Below are 16,739 nucleotides of genomic sequence, written 5' to 3'. Positions count from 1 at the left end.
TCTAAATTTGTAGATGATACTAAATTAGGGAGAATAGTGAATTGTGAGGGTGACGCTGAGCGACTTCAGAAGGACATTGACAAGTTGGCTAAATGGGCAGACACCTGGCAGGTAAACTTCAATGCAGTGAAATGTGAGGTAATGCATTTTGGTCGAAGAAACATGGTACAACTTTGATAGGAGTGCAGGAACAGAGGGTCCTTGGAGTTCAAGTGCATAATTCTCTGAAGGAGGCCAGGCAAATTGAAACAGTTGTTAAGAAGGCTTATAGGGGGCGGGATTCTCCCCTACCCGGCGGGGTGGGAGGTTCCGGCATAATGGAGTGGCGGGAACCACTCCAGCGTCAGGCCGCCCCAAAGGTGCGGCTCCGCACCATTAGGGGCCAAGCCCTCACCTTGAGGGGCTAGGCCTGCGCCAGAGTGGTATCCGCTCCGCCGGCTGGCGGGATAGGCCTTTGGCGCCATGCCAGCCGGCGCCGAAAGGTCTTTGCTGAGCGACGCATGCGCGGGAGCGTCAGCGGCTGCTCACGGCATCCCCGCGCATGCGCAGGGGAGAGGGTCTCTTCCGCCTCCGCCATAGTGAAGACCATGGCGAAGGCGGAAGAAAAAGAGTGCCGCAACGGCACTGGCCCGCCCGCGGATCGGTGGACCCCATCTATAGTATTGTGTTCAGTTCTGGGCAACCTTATATAAGGAAGGATGTTAAAGCCCTGGAGAGAGTCCAGTGGATACTAGAATGAAATCAGGAATGAGGAATTTTACTCACAAGGAAAGATTGGAAAAATTGGGCTTGTTCTGGGAACAGAGAAGATTAAGAGGCAACCTTATTGAGGTGCTCAAAATTATGAACAATTTTGACAGGGTAAAGAAGGATATTCTGTTTCCACTAGTTGGTATAGCAGTGACTAGGGATCACAATTTCAAAATTAGCAAGAGAGCTAGGAGATGAGGAGAAACTTCTTTACTCAGAGAGTTGTTGGGATTTGGAATGTGCTGCCTGGGAACGTGGTAGAGGCGGATTCCATGAGAGGTTTCAAAAGAGAGCTGGATACATATTTGAAGGGATGAATTTAGAGATCTACAGAGATAGGGCTGGAGAATGGGACTCGCTAGATAGCTCTTTTGGGAGCTGGTACGGACAGGACGTGTGCTGTAACTAACAAAATAACAAAAATAACAAATATGTACATTGGGGCGCCCGAAGAAGGCACTATATAAATGCAATTTTTTTTAACCATTGTTGCAAGTTTTCAACAACCTGATGAAATATTGTAATGTTTTTGAAATCTGCCCAGTGACATGCTGGAATCATCTTTTGAAAGAAACCATCAAACAGTTTTGTGTTTGTGAATGAGAAAGTATAGTTTGAGTGTGTTTTATGCTTTGGGACTAGGTTTATGGAATGTCAAGGAATGTAAATGGCTTCTGCAGGTTCTGCATAAAATTTGGCAGTGACCTACAGACGTACCAGGTGAAAACAAGGTGTGTTGACTGCTAATACTAACAAGAAACAGATTACCATCTCCCTACTACCCACCTAATCATCTGTAAAATGAGGGGTGATGCCTAATCCTGTCACAGGAGTGGTAGCACTATTGTAATTAAAATGTACTGTGTGTAAACAGGATTTCAATTTGCTGCCTTCCTGTACTGGAAGAACAAAAAAGTGGCAAGGAGACAAGGTTCCAGCCTTGATTAAAGCTAAAAAAAAGTAGTTTCAATTGTGGGTAAAAGAAGTGACAGGCCAAAAGTAAAGGAAGACAACACTGACGTAAACCATAGGAACAAGCAGGGCAAGTAAAAGTAAGAAAAGTCGCGGAGTCCCAGATGATCATAGGCTGCTTTCCCCTTGGAGGGGGCGAGCTGACTTATGGTGATTTAACCTGAGGATAACCACACCTCAGACGAGGGGCAAGGGTGAGAAGGCAGGGCCTTCGTGAACAATCTGAGCTGGTTTGGGAATTGGACCCGCGATGTTGGCATCGCTCAGCATCGTGAACCAGCTGTTCAGCCAACGGAGGTAAACTGGCCCTTACAGGCAGAGCAGTACAGCCTTCAATTCCAGGTAACAATTGGCACCAGGAATGAGGGTCATCGGTTGTCATAATGTACAGCAGTATATCATGGTACAGACACACACACACTGATGGTACACAGCAAGACCAATCAACACACACAACACCGCAGCCAATCACCAGTTAGAGCACACGCACTATAAAGACAGGGGGCATCAGAGTTCCCGCTCATTCAGGATGCAGCCTCCTACAAGGACAGAGCTTACAGCTTACAGCACAGATCCTCACCATGTGCTGAGTGCATAGACTGGTTAGGACAGTTGCCGCACGTTGTAGCGTCAGTACAGCATCGATCCGGACGGTGAGTGGTGTGCCACCCTGACGGTCAACCGGTCCCAAATGCGATTCCGCCTGGACACTGGACACCTTTGTGTCAAACCAGCCATCCTCCCATCAGCCTGTCAGCTATTAGATTACAATGGCAATGCATTGCTGCCAGTGGCTTGTGCCAACTTGAAGTGACGCATAGGTCATGCAAAGCCATCCTTCCCTTTGAAATCGTGGGCTCCACGAAGGCCGCCCTCCTTGGCACGCAGGCATGCAAGCTGTTGAACCTAGTTCAGAGAGTTCACTCTCTCTCTCCTGCTGATGCGTCTGCCTTTCAGGCACCGATTTCAGGGCGCAGCTCGAAGCCATTATCAACCAGTACCACAACGTCTTCCGTACACCTACAAGATTTTATTAAAACCGAATGCCACGCCTGTGGTGCACGCACCTCGCAGGGTCCCAGCACCCCTCAAGGACCGCCTCAAGCAGCAGCTGCAGGACCTCCAGAACCAAGGAGTGATTTCCAAAGTCACGGAACCGACCGACTGGTTCAGTTCCATGGTATGTGTAAAAAAGCCTTCCGGCGAATTGAGAATTTGCATTGATCCCAAGGATCTAAATCGCAATATCATGAGGGAGCATTATCCAATTCCCAAGCGCGAAGAGCTCACATGTGAGATGGCTCGCGCAAAGCTCTTCACCAAACTCGATGCCTCAAAAGGATTCTGGCAAATCCAGCGCGATAAATCCAGCAGGAAATTTTGCACATTTAATACCCGCTTTGGCAGATATTGTTCCAACAGGATGCCATTTGGGATCATATCTGCATCAGAAGTGTTCCATAGGATTATGGAACAAATGATGGAAGGCATTGAAGGTGTTTGCGTCTCTGTTGATGACATAATCATTTGGTCCACCACCCCACAGGAGCATGTCAGTCGCCTCCAGCGCGTATTCAGATGTATACATGAGCATGGCCTCCACCTCAACAGGGCCAAATGCTCTTTTGGTCAGACGGAACTCAAGTTCCTCGGGGACCACATTTCCCAATTGGCTGTGCAGCTGGATGCGGACAAGGTAGCTGCCATCACAGCTATGAAAACACCAGAGGACAAGAAGACGGTCCTCCTATTTCTGGGCATGGTCAATTTTTTCGGGAAATTTATCCCTCACCTCGCCTCTCATACCACGGCTCTCAGGCACCTGGTCAGGAAGACGACAGGCTTCCAATGGCTCCCTGCCCACGAGCGCGAATGGAGAGAACTCAAAACAAAACTGACCGCGGCCCCGGTCTTAGCTTTCTTTGATCCAGCAAAGGAGACCAAAATTTCGACCGATGCCAGTCAATCCGGTATTGGGGCAGTGCTCCTTGAACGTGATGAGGCCTCATCATGGGCCCCCATTGCATATGCGTCACGTGCGATGACCCCCACGGAGCAGCGCTACGCGCAGATTGAAAAGGAGTGCCTGGGCCTTCTGACCGGTGTGGTTAAGTTTCACGATTATGTCTACGGACTTCCTTAATTCCCTGTCGAGACCGACCATCGCCCGCGGGTCAATATAATACAGAAAGACTTGAACGACATGACGTCTCGCCTCCAGCGTATTCTTCTCAAGCTCCGATGATATGATTTCCATCTGGTATACACCCCAGGCAAAGACCTCATCATTGCTGATGCTCCCTCCAGGGCAGTCAACAATCTGTGTGACCCAGCGGGATTTGTCTGCCAGGTTGACGCCCATGTGGCATTCGCGGCCTCCAATCTACCTGCCACGGATGAACGCCTCATCCAAATTCGCCGCGAGACGGTGGCTGACCCTTTGCTACAGCGTGTCATGCGCCACCTAACGGACGGGTGGCTCAAGGGCCAATGCCCTCAGTTCTATAATGTCAGAGATGATCTGGAGGTAGTAGACGGGGTTCTTCTAAAACTGGACCGCATTGTCATCCCGCATAGCATGCGCCAACTTGTCCTGGAACAACTACACGAGGGCCACCTTGGCGTGGAAAAGTGCCGTCGACGGGCCCGAGAGGCAGTGTACTGGCCCGGCATTAATGAGGACATAGCCAACACAGTGCCCAACTGCCCCACTTGTCAGTGCTTCCAGCCGGATCAGCCACGTGAGACCCTGCAGCCCCATGAGTTGGTCACGTCACCATGGACCAAGGTGGACATCGACCTGTTCCTCGCGCTGGGTAGAGACTATGTCCTGATCGTGGACTACTTTTCAAATTACCCGGAGGTGATATGGTTGCACAACATCACCTCATCTGCAGTCATTCATGCATGTGAAGAAACCTTTGCTCGGCACGGCATCCCGCTCACGGTTATGTCGGACAAATGCCCCTGCTTCGCCAGCCAGGAATGGTCCAACTTTGCCAGGTGGTACAATTTTGCCCATGTGACATCCAGTCCCCTGTACCCCCAATCCAACTGCAAAGCGGAGAAGGGAGTACATATAGTCAAACAGCTCCTCTGCAAGGCTGCCGATGCTGGGTCCGATTTCCACCTTGCCTTGCTGCCGCCAGCCCAGTTACTCATGGGTCGTACCCTGAGGATGCAGCTGTCTCGTGCACAGCACAAGGCAGCTCATAACTCCCGTGCAGCTGATCTCCCTGCTCTGGCTCCAGATTACAACATCCGTGTCCGTCTTCCAGATGGTGGCTGGTCTGCAACTGCTGTTGTCCTTCGGCAGGTGGCCCCCCGCTCATTCCTGGTTCGTCTACCGGATGGCTCTATTCTGCGCCGCAATCGACGCGCCCTTCGTCTCGTTCCACGCTCGCCACGTGATCCTCTACTGTCGCCTCGCCCTCTTGCTGACCCTGCCACGGACTATGCAGAGATCCCTGTCACTCTGCCTCCCCCTGACTCTGACGCAGTCCAGCCCGCTCCAGAACCGGTGGCTCTCGACCCACCCTTGAGGCGGTCAACCAGAATTCGTCACCCACCTCAGAGACTTAATTTATGAACTTTGCGGTCTTATAGACTCTCTGAATTGTTTTGTTGCTTTGTTTGATCGTTTCCCTGGTTTGTATATAGTGTTGATCTCGTTATTCTTGTTGCATACTGCTTCTCTGCACCAGGCACCTTCCCATGTAAGTAGCTTAGTTCTCATGTACGTAGTCCTGTAAATATGTCTTCACACCCCACACGTAGTTCAGAACATTCTCACCATACATTATTTATTGCCACACACATACATTCTTTTATAAAAGGGGGGATGTCATAATATACACCAGTATATCATGGTGCAGATACACACAGACTGATGGACACACAGCAAGACCAATCAACACACACAACACCGCAGCCAATCACCAGTTAGAGCACACTCACTATAAAGACAGAGGGCATCAGAGTTCCCGCTCATTCGGGATGCAGCCTCCTAGAAGGACAGAGCTTACAGCTTACAGCACAGTTCTTCACCAGGTGCTGAGTGCATAGACTGGTTAGGACAGGCATAGGTCTTTCGTTTAATCTAACATCGTGTTAACCCACAGTGAAAGTATGTTCAACAGTTTCTAACTTAATAAAATAGTGTTGCACTATTTTAAGTGTTGATGGCCTGTATGTGTTCCACGGATCCAGAGCACCCAACACATCATCAGTTATGTGCAAAGACGAGTGAAGCTGGGATTGTTTTCCTCAGGCCAGAGAAAGATTTTTTTTAATGTTTAAGGGCCAATTTAGCGTGGCCCATCCACCCACACAACACATCTTTGGTTTGAGACCCACGCAGATACTGGGAGAATGTGTGAACTCCACACGGACAGTCAACCGGGGATTGAACTCGGGTCCTTGGCATCATGAGGCAGCAGTGCTAACCATGCGCCACCGTGCCACCAGAGAAAGTAAGGTGGAAATTTAATTGAGCTGTTCAAAAACATGGTGGTGTTTTGATAAAATAATTAAAGAGCTGCTGTTTCCAATGGCAGGAAGGCCAATAACTTGAGGATAAACGACAAAAACAAGTGGGAAAATGGGAAGACATTTTTTGGGCAACATGTTACTACGAGCTGAAATGGGAGGTGGAAGCAGATTCAATCGTAATTTCAAAAGAGAGTTGAACAAATACCGAAAAGATAAAATTTGCTTACCTATGTGGAAAACAAAAACAGTCATTGGTAGAGTGCTCTTTCGAAGCGTTGAAGCAAACCTGATGGCCGAATGGCCTCCTTCTGCACTGTAGGGATTCTATGGCGCAACAAGGTGGCACAGTGGTTAGCGCTGCTGCCTCATAGCGCCAGGGTCCCCGGTTCGATTCCCACCTCGCATGCCTGTCTGTGTGAAGTTTGAACTTTCTCCCCATGCTAATTTTCCCTCTCGGTGCTCCCGTTTTCTCACACAGCACAGATGTGCAGGTTAGGTGAATTGGCCAAGAAAAATTCCTCAAAAGTTGATTACGGGGATAGCGTGGGGTTCTTGCGGCGGGTTGGTGCAGACTCAATGGACCAAATGGCCTCCTTCTGCACTGTCATGGTTCTATGTGAGTAGAGCGGCACTAATTGGACAGCTCTTTCGGAGACCTAACACAGGGATATTTCTGTGCTGCTTTATTCTATGAATGCAAATATTCTGCAGGTGCAAGAGGATGCTGCCCCATTACTGCCACCCAGGACACTCCTCAGTCAAACCCAGAACATTATGCCCAGCAGGTGATGTCGGTCAGGCTTAAAATTATGCATTCAGGAATAGATGCAGAAAATGCGATATTCAAAAGAATGTGTTGAGGTAAGATTACCCAAACTCTTGTTTCTCTCAAAAATCCAGGACACGAAATGTTACTGAATAGCCTGCTCGCTCATTCTATGGCCTCATACATCCTGCACTTCTTGCAGTGCATTAGACACATATCCAGACTTCATCACGCTACACATTCAAGCCCCAACTTAAATGCTTTGCCCCACTTCTATCATCCATTGACCTCTTTTTTCAACCAATATGACACAAACAAGGATACTTGTCAGCAGCCATGAGAAAATTCAAGTTGGATAGTTGACAATCTTCAAGTGTTCAAACCAGATGAGTTTTTGCAACAACCAATGATAGTTTCCTGATCGGCAGGAAAATAGAAATCTCATACCCACCCCACGGAACCTCCCACCGCCCACCCCCCCGCTGCCCCCCACTCCCCCCCCGGCCACCCCTCAATCTCCCCACATGTGGACACCTCCCACCCATAGAACACCCACCCAAGCAACATCCTAATTTCCGACGTGAGCAGCCAGAGGATCTTGTTCAATCTCATTGGACCAGTAGTCCAGAAACCCAGGCTAATGCTCTGGGGACAGGGGTTAAAATCCCATCACCACCAATTAATAAAATCTGGAATTGAAAGCTCATCTCAGTAATGGTGCCCAAGAAACTATCGTTGATTGTCATAAAAACTCATCTGGTTCACCAATACCCTTGAGGGAAGGAAATCTGCCATCTTTACCTGGTCTGGCCCACAAGTGACTCCAGATGCACAGCAATGCGGTTGACTCTTTAATGCCCTCTAAAATGGCCTGACAAGCCACTCAAGGGCATATAGGAATGGGCAATAAACACTGGCCTTCCCAGTGATGCACACATCCCATGAAAGAATAAAGAGCACTTTCAGAATGTGCCACAGCCCTCATCCTATCACCTTTGGGTGAAGCTCCAACACATTATATTGAGAAGATATGTCACACCACTATTTTTTTTTAAATGGTGAAAGTGTTAATTGATACACCACTTACCTGTTCATATCCTGAAGAGAAATAGAGGGAGCTCGTGGGTGATTGAGAGAAACTGGGAATATCAACAGATTGAGAGACACATTCGAACGTGGGCCAAAAGGTGCAAATATATAAAGCAAATGAAGCAGATGGAGGAGCAATGAGAGATTGAGAGACCAACAGAATTACATTTGCAAACCCTCAATATTTCCCCACAATCTTAAAAATAAAATGCCAATTTTTGTTAATACAATAATGCAGCGAAGGTGTTTTACACAAAAAGCTGAACATAGAACATATAACATTACAGTGCAGTACAGGCCCTTCGGCCCTCGATGTTGCGCCGACCTGTGAAACCACTCTAAAGCCCATCTACACAATTCCCTTATCGTCCATATGCCAATCCAATTACTTTTTGAATGCCCTTAGTGTTGGCGAGTGCACTACTGTTGCAGGCAGGGCATTCCACGCCCTTACTACTCTCTGAGTAAAGAACCTACCTCTGACATCTGTCTTATATCTATCTCCCCTCAATTTAAAGCTATGTCCCCTCGTGCTAGACAACGCCATCCGAGGAAAAAGGCTCTCACTGTCCACCCTATCTAATCCTCTGATCATCTTGTATGCCTCAATTAAGTCACCTCTTAGCCTTCTTCTCTCTAACGAAAACAGCGTAAAGTCCCTCAGCCTTTCCTCTTAAGATCTTCCCTCCATACCAGGCAACATTCTGGTAAATCTCCTCTGCACCCTTTCCAATGCTTCCACATCCTTCCTATAATGCGGCGACCAGAATTGCACACAATACTCCAAATGCGGCCCCAAGAGAGTTTTGCACAGCTGCAACATGACCTCATGGCTCCGAAACTCAATCCCTCTACCAATAAAAGCTAACACACCGTACACCTTCTTAACAACCTGGGTGGCAACTTTCAGGGATCTATGTACATGGATACCGAGATCTCTCTGCTCATCCAGCCCAGTACTCTGTCTTCCTGTTATTCCTTCCAAAATGAATCACCTCACAATTTTCTGCATTAAACTCCATTTGCCACCTCTCAGCCCAGCGCTGCAGCTTATCTATGTCCCTCTCTAACTTGTAACATCCTTCCGCACTGTCCACAACTCCACCGACTTTGGTGACATCTGCAAATTTACTCACCCTATCCTTCTACGCCCTCCTCCAGGTCATTTATAAAAATGACAAACAGCAGTGGCCCCAAAACAGACCTTTGTGGTACACCACTAGTAACTGGACTCCAGTCTGAACATTTCCCATCAACCACCACCCTTTGTCTTCTTCCAGCTAGCCAATTTCTGATCCAAACTGCTAAATCACTCTGAATCCTATGCCTCTGTATTTTCTGTAGTAGCCTACCGTGGGGAACCTTGTCAAACACTTTACTGAAATCCATATACACCACATCAAATTCTTTACCCTCATCCACCTGTTTGGTCACATTCTCAAAGGACTCAATAAGGTTTGTGAGGCATGACCTACCCTTCACAAAACCGTGTTGACTATCTCTAATCAAATTATTCCTTTCCAGATGATTATACATCCTATCTCTTATAAACCTTTCCAAGATTTTGCCCACAACAGAAGTAAGGTTCACTAGTCTATAGTTACCGGGGTTGTCTCTACTCCCCTTCTTGAACAAGGGGACAACATTTGCTATCGTCCAGTCTTCTGGCACTATTCCTGTAGACAAAGATGACTTAAAGATCAAAGAACAAAGAACAAAGATCAAAGCCAAATGCTCAGCAATCTCCTCCCTAGCTTCCCAGAGAATCCTAGGATAAATCCCTTCCGGCCCAGGAGACTTATCTATTTTCACACTTTCCAGAATTGCTAACACCTCCTCCTTATGAACCTCAAGCCCTTCTAGTCTAGTAGCCTGAATCTCAGTGTTCTCCTCAACAACATTGTCCTTTTTCCTTTGTGAATACTGACGAAAAATATTCATTTAGCACCTCTCCTATCTCCTCAGACTCCAAGCACAACTTCCCACTACTGTCCTTGACTGGCCCGACTCTTACCCCAGTCATTCGTTTATTCCTGACATATCGAGAGAAAGCTTTAGGGTTATCCTTGATCCTACGTGCCAAAGACTTCTAATATCCCCTCCTGGCTCTTCTTAGCTCTCTCTTTAGGTCCTTCCTAGCTAACCTGTAACTCTTGAGCGCCCTAACTGAACCTTCATGTCTCATCTTCACATAACCCTCCTTCTTCCTCTTGACAAGTGTTTTGACTGCTATAGTAAACCATGGTTCCCTTGCTCGATCACTTTCTCCCTGCCTGACAGGTACATACTTTTCAAGGACACGCAGTAGCTGTTCCTTGCACAAGCTCCACATTTTCATTGTGCCCATCCCCTGCAGTTTTCCTCTCCATCCGATGCATCCTAAGTCTTGTCTCATCGCATCTTAATTGCCTTGCCCCCAGATATAACTCTTGCCCTGTGGTATATACCTATCTCTTTCCATCTCTAAAGTAATCATAATCGAATTGTGGTCACTATCACCAAAGTGCTCACCTACCACCAAATCTAACACCTGGTTCATTACCCAGTACCAAATCCAATATGGCCTCACCTCTCGTTGGCCTATCTACATACTATGTCAGGAAATCCTCCTGCACACATTGGACAAAAACGTACCCATCCAAAGTACTCGAACTATAGATTTTCCAGTCAATATTTGGAAAGTTAAAGTCCCCCATAACAACTACCCTGTTGCTTTTGCTCCTATCCAGAATCATCTTTGCAATCCTTTCCTCTACATGTCTGGAGCTTTCTGGAGGCCTATAGAAAACCCCTAACAGGGTGACCTCTCCTTTCCTGTTTATAACCTCAGCCCATACTACCTCAGTAGACGAGTCCTCATCAAACGTCCTTTCTGCCACCGTAATACTGTCCGTGACTAACAATGCCACCCCTCCCCCTCTTTTACCACCTTCCCTGAGCTTACTGAAATATCTAATCCCCGGCACCTGCAACAACCATTCCTGTCCCTGCTCTATCCATCTCTCCGAAATGGCCACAACATCGAAGTCCCAGGTACCAACCCATGCCGCAAGTTCACCCACCTTATTCCGGATGCTCCTAGCATTGAAGAAGACACATTTTAAACCACCTTCCTGCCTGCCGGTACATTCCTGCAACTTTGAAACCTTACTCATGACCTCACTACTCTCAACCTCCTGTATACTGGAGCTACAATTCAGGTTCCTAATCCCCTGCTGAACTAGTTTAAACCCTCTCAAAGAGCATGAGCAAATTTCCCACCCCAGGATATTGGTACCACTCTGGTCTAGGTGTAGACTATCCCGTTTGTAGAGGTCCCATCGACCCCAGAATGAGCACCAATTATCCAGAAATCTGAAACCCTCCCTCCTGCACCATCCCTGTAGCCACGTGTTCAACTCCTCTCTCTCCCTATTCCTCGTTTTGCTATCACGTGGCACGGGTAACAACCCAGAGATAATAACTCTGTTTGTCCTGGATCCAAGTTTCCACCCTCGCTCCCTGAATTCCTGCCTTACATCCCTATCCTTTTTCCCTCCTATGTCGTTGGTACCTATGTGGACCACGACTTGGGGCTGCTCCCCCTCCCCCGTAAGGATCCCGAAAACATGATCCGAGACGTCACGCACCCCGGCACCTGGGAGGCAACACACCAACCACGAGTCTCTCTCGTTCCCACAGAATCTCCTATCTATCTCCCGAACTATGGAGTCTCCAATGACTAATGCTCTACTCCTCTCCCCCCTTCCCTTCTGAGCAATAGGGACAGACACTGTGAGAGAGACCTGTACCCCATGGCTTACCCCTGGTAAGTCCCCCCCCCCAACAGTATCCAAAGCAGTATACTTGTTACTAAGGGGAACGACCACAGGGGATCCCTGTACTGACTGCTTCCTCCCAGCCCCTTTCACCGTCACCCATCTAACTTTATTTTTCGGAGTAACTACATCCCTGAAGCTTCTATCTATGACCACCTCTGCCTCCCGAATTATCCGAAGTTCATCCGGCTCCTGCTCCAGTTCCCTAACATGGTTTCTGAGGAGCTGGAGGTGGGTGCACTTCCCACAGATGAAAACAGCAGGAACACTGATGGTGTCCCTCACCTCAAATATTCTTCAGGAGGAACATTGCACTACCTTCCCTGCCATCCCCTCTAGATAAAAAAAGGAAAAGAAAGAATGAGCTTACCTGTTATTCACTCCCCTTCTCAGCAAGCACACACTCATCAACCTCTGCACCCCACATGATAACACCTGAGGGAAAATAAAAGAAAAACTACTTACCAGTCACCAGCCAGATTGTTTCTGGCAGATGGTGAAGCAAAGGACAGAGTAGTTCACTTTCAGATTTCACAATTCTCAATGGAAAGACAAGGGTAGATTCAATCTCCTTTAAAGAGATTGTGGAAAGTGGAAAGTCACTTCACATCCCCACAAAGATGACCATGAAACCATTTCCTATTGTCCTGAACACCCATCTGGTTCACTAATGTCCTTTAGGGAAGGAGATCTGCTGTCCTTACCTGCTCTGGCCTATATGCGACTCCAAACCCACTGCAATATGGTTGACTCTTAAATGTCCTCATGGATGGGCTATAAATATTGGCCCAGCCCGTGACACCCAATTCTAGTGAAAAACCATAGCCTCACTGAATTTGTCTTGCTGTTCCAAAATACATTGGGTGGGATTCTCCGACCCCGCACCGGGTCGGAGAATCGCCGGGGGGGTGGTGGGACACGAATCACGCGATGCCGCTCTGACGCCGGTCCGCCGATTCTCCGGTGACTGGAGAATTGACGCCATTGGCGCTGGCGCGGTCAGCGAAGCGCCAGTCGGGGGCCGCTCAACGCGGCCCCCCTGGTGATTCTCCCCATGCGAAGGAACCTCTCCCCCCCCCTGCCAAGCTCTCCACACATGGAAACCTCCCACCCAAAGAACATCCACCCAAGCAACATCCTCCTGCCCCATTCCCACACACATCACCCCGCACCAGCATTGTCCTCGGGCACTGCCAGGGGGCAGCATCTGGGCATGACCCCCTCTCTCCTGGGTGTTATACTCACCTGCATGTCTCCAGCAATTTCTGCTCGCCAGGTTCATGCCGCGGGGGACCTGTCCTGATTTATGTCGGTGTGGCCCCTTGCTGACAGTGAATGGATATTCTCACAGTGGTGGAGGACGATCGGGTGTAAAGGCTTGATAATTATGTTTAAACACACTCAAATAGGGATCCTGACGTTAAATGCTGTGAGTCTCATTACGTTATTGTTGGGGGGTGGGGACAATTGGAGCGAGAAATCACGCTGATGTAAACTGCGTTTTGGGACACCAGCAGGACTTTCTACTCTCGCCACTGATCCTGCTACCCACTAAAATTGGAGCAGAAACTTCCTCCTACAGAATGATTGTCACGCAGAAGGAGTCTACTTGGCCCATCGGGTTTGCACTGGTTCTCTGAAAGAGCATTCTATAAAGACCTTCTCCCTCACCTTACACATCAACCTTTCACATTCTCTCTTTCCAGATAGCAATCCAATTGCTTTTTCAATACTTGCTCGCAGCTGGCTCCACCACCCTCTCAGGAAGTTTGTTCCAGACTCCAGTGTAGTAACGGTATACTTCATCAGAAAGCTTCTACAAACTAGTTCATTGCTCACGATAAGACACCAGGTACATAGTTTTAAAGGAGAAGCATTAATGGGCAGAATGCACAGCGTAGTATTATAACAACATATTTCTATCTCGTTGACGAAAGTGAAGGTTTCCTGCCTTGATTGTGTTCCGTAGCTATCCCTTCCGTCAAGACTAAAAAACTACACTGTTAAAGCTTCAGCTGATCTATGTGCTGTGATGAAGATCGTCATTATTGTACCCATGGCAATAACTTTCCCTTTTATGAAAAGATCACCTTTCTCCACATCTCCACATATACCCAACTTTTTCTAAATTGACGGGATATGGGTGTCGCTGGTTGGCCAGCATTTATTGCCCATCCCTAGTCGCCCTTCAGTAGGTGGTGGTGAGTTGAACCGCTGCAGTTCCTGAGGTGTAAGTACGCCCACAGTGCTGTTAGGGAGGGGGTTTCAGTATTTTGACCAGCGACAGTGAAGGAACGGTGAGATATTTCCAATTTAGGATGGTGAGTGATTTGGAGGGGAACCGTCAGGTGGTGGGGTTCCCACGTATCTGTTGCTCTTGTACTTTTAGATGGTAGCAGTCGTGGGTTTGGAAGGTGCTGCCCAAGGAACCTTGGCGAGTGATTGCGATGCATCTTGTAGATGGCACAAGCAGCTGCCACTGTTCATCGGTGGTGGAGGTATTGAATGTTTGTGGAAGGGGGAGTAATCAAGCGGGTTGCTTTGTCCTGAATGGTGTCGCGCTTCTTGATTGTTGTTGGAGCTGCACTCATCCAGGCAAGTAAAGAGCCTTCCTGACTTGTGCCTTGTAGTGATGGAGCAGAGATGGCAACAAATTTTAAACCAGGGGAAGTATACATCAAATATACATCTGACTTGTTGATTGGTTCAGGTTTAGGTATAACAAACATTCTTACTTGTTGATTGGTTCAGTTTTAGGTATAACAAACATTCTTGTTCCATATGGCTGATGGTTATGATTTCCAGGATGTGGTTAAGTTTTTGTTGAGGGGTGCACCATGAATGAATGGGAAAGAGTCTTCTTGGGTGGTGCTGAGTCAAAATGCTTGAAACCCTTGCAGGAAGAAAACATTAAGTAGCTCACTCTTGCAGTTAATAAACACAATTACAAGAAAATCTGAAATGTGTGAAAGGACATTTTAGGACATTGACCGCAACTACTTATTGCTTTTCCCCCTCAGGAGAAAGTTGATAGAATTCCGATTGTAAATTTATTGTCTTGTTATGTATTGACTTTTTCATTTAATGAATTTGCTTAATATGTTGAACTTAGAATATGTTCAATCACATATTGAGGCGAGCAAGTCCCATTGGTTGCAAAGAATACCTATAAATATAATACACCAACAGGGGTTTTGTTCCTAGGTACATTACCAAATGCTTAGCTAAATAATAAGACCAGTAAAAATATTCATAAAACCTCAAAGAATTGAGATTTGAATATGACAATATTAAGCCCGTGAGCCAAAAGAATCTGGAATAAAGGATAGCAAATAATTTTAGTAACTTAACAGTCGTGGCAGCATATTGGATTCTCAGAGCTTAACCAGGCTTGTAAGAACATTTGAAACATGCAGAACATCATTTTCCAGCAGATTGAAAAAGAGGAAAGGCAGACGGTGGATTCTGGGAAGAGACGGAAAATGAGCTGGAGTTTAACAGCAGGCAAAATAACACGAAAATAATTTTGATCAGAATCGCGGAAATGTGGAGAGAATGTTGGGTGATTCGAACAGAAAAATGCAAAGAGGAAAGAGAAGACAGACAAAAGGAAACAGTGATGATTAGGGTATGAAGCTGAAAAACAAGAGTATCAACAGAGACAGTCGGGAAATGATGAGGATAATCGTTTGGAACTGACAGAGAAATGTACATCCACTGCGAGGCTGGTAGGTAACAGCACAGGTTACCTAACCCAGAATACCAGCTGAGTTGCTTTTGTCAAACCTAGACCGGAATTTTCTAGCCCATCCCGCCGGCGGGATCTTCCAGTCACATTTGTGGTATTATATTAACAATGGTTAATGTAGTGTCAAGAGTAGCCAATAGAGGGAACTACAGATACAACTATATAAGGCAGTGATGTCAGACCTTAAGGGAGGTGTTTGTGTGCAGGAGATGGCTAGTGAAGGTCATAAGAGCAGATAGTGTGAGCAAGATTAGATTATAGTTTACACCAGTAGTGAGATTAGCAATAGATGCGTGTAGTTAAATGTTATTGAACAGTTTTGTATTCTTAAAGTCGAAGTGTTGAATCCCAGTTTAGTAGTGTAAATAAAATCATAGCTTGTTTAAGTAAAAGCTATACTGTGGTCTTTGTGGACACGATGCCAATCATCCTGAACACAAAGAACACCGCACTGTCGAAGGCAGATTTTCCAGCCGTGCGTGGAGGGGGGTGGGGGTTGGAGGGGAGGGCGCAATTCAAATGACCACTAACATTGTCAGGACCAGAAGATCCTGCCAGCAGCCAATGACAAGTCGCCTCCGCTGTCAGAAAATCTGCCTCAGGGCAGGGCCTGCAGAAACCCTTGGCTCTAATGTGGTATAAAGTTTTAGTGAAGGACACAGAAGAAATCATTTTATTGACCCCTTTGAAAAATTGGAATCTCATCATCAGTGAAACATCGTTTGAGCTGATGGTCTAATATCATCAAATGATGATGAAAAGAGAAAGACTTGCAATTTATATTGTATTTTCCATGACCACCCGATATCTCAACAATACTTTTACAGCCATTTCAGTATATTTAAAGTGTCATCACTGAGTAATGTAGTAAAAGCCAGCAGCCAAATTCTGGCGCTTTGACAAAGAGTCATTGGACTCGAAACATTAGCTCTTTTCTCTCCCTACAGATGCTGCCAGACCTGCTGAGATTTTCCAGCATTTACTCTTTCGAGCCAAATTCTGTCCAGCAAGCTTCCAATAACAGCACTGTAATAATGACCAGATAATCTGTGATACTAATTGAAGGATAAATATTGGCCATGGTACCAGGGGGTACTTCCCTGCA

This window comes from Scyliorhinus torazame, chromosome 22 (genome assembly GCF_047496885.1).
Source record: "Scyliorhinus torazame isolate Kashiwa2021f chromosome 22, sScyTor2.1, whole genome shotgun sequence".
NCBI lineage: Eukaryota > Metazoa > Chordata > Chondrichthyes > Carcharhiniformes > Scyliorhinidae > Scyliorhinus > Scyliorhinus torazame.
Note: the sequence above shows the minus strand (reverse complement) of the source record.